The sequence below is a fragment of the Rhinichthys klamathensis genome, unplaced genomic scaffold (genome assembly GCF_029890125.1).
Source record: "Rhinichthys klamathensis goyatoka isolate OS25496 unplaced genomic scaffold, OSU_Roscu_1.1 h1tg000020l_1, whole genome shotgun sequence".
Classification (NCBI taxonomy): Eukaryota; Metazoa; Chordata; class Actinopteri; order Cypriniformes; family Leuciscidae; genus Rhinichthys; species Rhinichthys klamathensis.
In genome coordinates, this window is record NW_026606571.1 from 3,898,063 (window position 1) to 3,904,062 (window position 6,000).

The following is a 6,000-nucleotide window of genomic DNA, read 5'->3' on the forward strand; positions in this document are numbered from 1 at the left end:
CGAAGTATCGATACTTTAGGATCGATCCGCCCATCACTAATTCGTACTTCACAATAGGGAAACAAAAACACCCGATGCTCATTCTTTATTCATCATTTCGTAGAAATGCTCTAAAGTGACGTCGTAATTAAATTATAACTTTCCAACTTGGACTTGAATGAACCATAAGACACCATGAGTGTCATTATTATTAGTGGTGCTTGCTATCCAAACTTCCAAAAAGAACGAGTTACTTTTGTGATCGGACTAAAGATTTCAGCCTGAAGTAGTTGCCTGGCGTTTAAGAAGTGACCTGAGCCCTTTATAGGGGCCAGAATATCATTCTGACTCTTTTGACAGCTTTTTGTCGGAATCAACCACCTAGCAATGCAGTAAAATGACTCGGATCACTTTATGAAGTGCGTAGCAATGATCTGCGTCCAACCAAAAAACTCTAGCATTGTGGGAGCTATACTATATAATTCACATTTTCTTCAGAAAGTCTAGTTTATATTTAAATTTGGCATAAGATACTATTTTACACTTAGTTTAACCATGTAAAGCCTGAAATATGAAATAATAGTCCGAAAAATCTAAAAGACCCATTCACACCAAGAATGATAACTGCAACGATAACTATATTAGCATCCACAGAAGCGGAAGACGTTGTTCTGTTTATTCTAAATGCGCTACAGTTTTGTTGTCTGCCGCAGTGTGGATTCTGATCAGATGTCAATGTTTTTATCATTCATCAGCTAAAATAAAATTCCAACGATATTGTTTCTCTGTGCCGTTGTCGTTATAGTTGTTGGTATGGACTGGTATTGGTATTTAGATCAATTTTTAGAACTAAACTATCTTTATTGTTATAGTTATCGTCCTTGGTGTAAATGGGCCTTAACAGTTTATTGAACCTTTAGACAAAATGTTTTAAAAAAAAAGCCTACACTGTAAAAAAAATTCTTGATTTTAACGGTAAAAATGCTACAGTGCAAAACTGTTAATTGGTTAACAGAAAGTTTCCTTACTATATACGGTAAATAACTGTGATAGATCTAACGGTACATTTAATGTAATTTTACTGTAAAATACCGTTTACAGTTTTTGAAAGTGAAAAGAACAACTCATTGTCTAATTTACAGTGAAAAACCGTAAATTGACATTCCCACAATTCCCTGCATGACACTTCACATTTGATTTATTTTTGTTGAAATAACTGTTTCTTCTTAGTTTTCTAAGTTCTTTTCCAATCAGTTAGCCTACATCAGGGTTTTATGTTACATTTAATGTTGTTAAATTAATGTTTATTGCATTTTTTTAATTTCATGTGTGTTACCATGATGGTGTTTAATGTTTGTGCGAATAACACTGTGCAGCTTCAATATAATAGTATTAACTTTCTTGTGGAAGATTGCTTGTGATGACCTTTGATTTATCATGTGACTCATCACTTCTGTGATAATTGTTGGTTGTCAGTGTATTAATGGTGCAAAACAGATATTAATACTTCAATAGGTTGGTAAATTATCATTTATTACTGGTTTATTACATGGTTTATTACTGTAAATTTTAAGTTAAGTCTGTAAAACCAAAAACGTTGATACCGTATTTTTGACGGTAAAGTTCTGGTAACCACAGCTGCCAGTTTTTTTCCGTAAAAACAACAGGATTTTTTTTTACAGTGTATGTGTTTAAAATGTGTGCAATAAAATGATGATTAGGTGATGTAGAAATAAACATTCCTCAAAAGCCTGATGTATCAAATTTGATACATTTTAACATGATATTTCAAATAAATCTATGTTGCTTCAATCCAGCATGTTCATGTTAAAATATTACTAATGGTAAAAAAAAAAAAAGTAAAATGGACTGCATTTATATAGCGCTTTCACAGACCCAATGGCTATCAAAGTGCTTTACAATTTGCCTCACATTCACCCATTCACTCACTCATTCATACACCAACGGCGGTGTCAGCCATACAAGGCGCGATCCAGCTCGTCGGGAGCAGCTGGGGTTAGGTGTCTTGCTCATGGACACCTCGACACTTGGTCAGGTGGAACCGGGGATTGAACCACCAACCTTCCGGTTTGTAGACAATCTACATGAACCACTGAGCCACTGCCGCCCCATTAAATAATAATATTACTGACAAAAAGGCTATTTTTTAGACATTGTGTCTAAAATCAGTAAGGATTTCACAGCAAAAAGACACCTGAAGACTTTTTGCGCCTTGCAAAAAAAGTGTGAACTTTCAGACAACAAAGCATGGAGTAGATTGTGTTAAGCGACAATTTGATCACGTAGATAATTTAGAGGCCTTAGAAATTTGTGTATCAAATATGACACAATAGGCTTTACAGGGTTAACTTTTAATATGGGACACTGGGTGTCACTATGGACTTCCAAATGCAGGGAAGCAGTGAAGGGTGGGGGTGCACGTTGTTTGCATTCCCAGAGCTGAACAGGAAAACAGTCAGGAAGCTGCGCTGAGGCTCAAGCTAAAGGCTCAGCCAGGAAAAGGAGAGGCGGCAAGTGCTAAGAGGGACGCTGCCTCAGCCAACACCTCTACCGTTGCGTCTGATTTCGCTCCAAACCAGGATCAACGCCATCTATGACTCATTCATGTAGATTCAAGTAGTCTTTATACATTTCTCTGTTTTTTTCTTGCATCTTCCAATACTCATGTTGATGCTCCAAGGAACAGCACAACAGTGATACTGTCTCAGAGTTTCCTTGATTCACTCAGGGTTGCCGTCGCCAAGTAGATTTTAATAGTGGAAGAAGAAATGGGGGAAGGATATAGGGAACTTATTCAGTATTTATGTGTTTCATAAGAGACTTATTTTCATCTATAATTAAAGTCAGACTGAATGACAGAATGTTTTAGCCCTACAGTATGTACTCAGAAATGTCCTCCCAGGCCTCAAGACATTCTGATGCAACTAACCAATGCTGAGGTGACAAACCGCTCCATGTCTAAATAAGACTGGCTGCAGAGATCATGGAGATCTGTCAGCAAACGGAAAACTTGAGGCAACCAATCAGAAACCACAGAGCTTCCTCTTGCTTCATAGAACCCTACGCCTACGTGATAACAGCGCGACGCTGCTGCTCGCATCCGTCCATCTGCCACTTTCGTTGTCGTCATTATTACTTATTCAACCTCATCATTTATACTTTTCATATCTCACACACTGACTAATAATATTATGTCACTAATACATCACCAGTTGCTGGAACAGGCATTTTTAGAGGTGTTTCACCTCTCTGTCAGATCCAAACATATTGGATGTCTAATTTCTGATATTAGTAGGCCTACATCTCTATTGCCTTATATGACCTTATGCTCTTGCTCTTTATAAATATCCTTACCCCAGAGGTCATGCAAATATGAATATTTGTCTCTTTTTAACCCATGTATGACCAACTGTCACATGAGACAGACAGTGGGTCAATGTGTGAGGGAAGGCCCCCTTTTGGCATTATAAGTTAATGAGATTTTTTATGTTTAGGAAAGAAGTCTCTTGTTCAACAAGGCTGCATTTATTTGATCAGAAATACATTAAAACAGTAATATTATAAAATAGTATTACAATTTAAAATGACAAAGCTGAATTTTCAGCATCATTACTCCAGTCTTCAGTGTCACATGATCCTTCCGAAACCATTCTAATATGCCGATTTTCTGCTCAAGAAAATTGTCTTTACTGTAACTTTTTATTCATTTTTAAGTGTGCTTGTTGAATAAAAGTATTCATTTATTTAAAAGAAACTCTTCATTGAAACTTTTTAAATAACAGAAGCCCAAACAGCTTCATCAATTTAAGTCCATGGGATTTTTATCCATCTTATCAACTGCGGATAAAATGTGTGATCCCTGAACATGAACATTCCAAATAAAGTCAAAAAACATTTGACATTTTTATAACAATTTTCCGTTTCTGATTGGCTGGTTGAAGCATCTGTTCATTAATATTGGGTGACAGTGATAGTTCAGTAAGTAGTGTGATTAAAGGCTGCTGGTCAAGATGACCTACTTCATCTGGAATTTACACTGGGAAACACGCGGGAACGATGTACAGTATCTCCAAGTTCCGTGCTTTCAGCTCTCTTCCTCTCAGTCTTGGAACGCAACGATGGCTTGGCCTCTAGGAAAACCCTGATGAATCAACACATCCCGACCCCCTGATAAACACCAGTGTTACAGAATGGACCAGCAGAGCCAAGCTGTTCAAACACACAAAACAACAACATTCAGTTAGTGAGACCTGGCTGGACATTATGTTCCACTTGTGGTGTTTTTGGACAACAGTAGTAACAGCAAAGCATAAAATAATCTCTCAGTGTACAGTTCTAAAATCAATTTACTGCAAGGCAAGGCCATATTATGTTGAAGTATCCTTTCTTTAGTGTGTGCCTTAGTTTTAGCAAAGACATTTCCTTTTAGTGTTGAGATGGAAAGCTTTTACTACTAATGCATGTGTTCATTTCTTTTAATAACCAAGTAGAGACCATTCACGAATCACGAGGCACAAACAGACGTGCACAAGTACACAGTGTCTTCCCTCTCATCTCCACGGGGCGATATGTATCTTTGATCTCTTGGAGAGAAACAATACACAGGACAATTCAGAGTCACAAAAATAAACCCACATTATGTGCAATGTCTACCAATATGTAAATTCTATAGACTTTCGGTCACACTTTAGATTAGGGTACAATTCTCACTATTAACTAACTATTAACTACGACTTTTGCTTCAATAAACTCCTAATTACTGCTTATTAATAGTTAGTAAGGTAGTTGTTAACTTTAGGTATTGGGTAGGATAAGGGATGCAGAATATGCATGGTGAAGCGCAATAAGGCATTAATATGTGCTTTATAAGCACTAATAAACAGCCGATATCTGATAATATGCAGGCTAATAAGCAACTAGCTAATAGGGAGAATTGGACCATAAACTAAAGTGTTACCAGACTTTCAATAGTATTTTATTTCATTTTCGGTGTGCAATCTGTCGATCTGCGTAACGCGAATTGTTTTTTGGGACCCTTATCACAGTTAATTAACAGTCTACTATCTTAAAGACTTTTAAGCAAAAAACTGAAAGTTTACGAGAGGTATTTATGGTATGTAAATATATTATAAAGTCATAATAATGACAGCAGTACAAGTTTTGATATTGAACATAAACAAAACTGTATTTTAAAGCATATTTCTAAAAACTTTCAATTCAAATTATTGTGGTTACTGAAATGTTTGCAGTAAATTTAATTCAGATCCCCCCCCCAACTCCACCATAATTCACACTTTTTCCAAGGCATTTGCTAGCAAAGGATTTTGGACTGTTTTGCTGAATTTGGAATAGCAGACTAACATACTATACTCTAACTATTTAAAATACCAAGAATGCCATGGAAAAACAGAAAGCATAATATCCTTGTCATATTGGTGCCATCAGCCTTATTAACTCCCTCCAAAACTGCAACCTGTGTACATTGAAATGAATCAAAGAACAGCAACATTTGCTGCTCCTTTTAGTTTGCAATTTGACCTCAAACTTTTAATGAGGAAATCTTTAGTGTTTTTTTTTTTTTTTAACTGAACTTAAGTTACCTACTTATCAGTGCTTGTTATGTAAAATAGACTCACCAGCTTCCTGCAACAACCTGCTTTCCCTTCCTGCCATTTCTTTTGGGACTTTCTATAAAAAGCTGTAAAAATTGTTGTGAAATTCCCATTTTTCATCTACGTAACCCAAGTATTGACACACATATTTTCCACAAAATAGGCCATATAATTATTATATAACCACTGGTCAGATGGCTTTCCTGTCTCAAAGGCTGTCCATGGCAATCAATATAATCTTTTAACCAGGTGCACACTGATATACCAGCACCAGACAAACATTAGTCACAAGATGAGAGGAAAAAACGGTTGTAATGGCGGGCAGATGGCGTCCACTCGAGAACTGACGTCTATGCAGATAACCACTATCAGAGAGGTTCTGTCATCA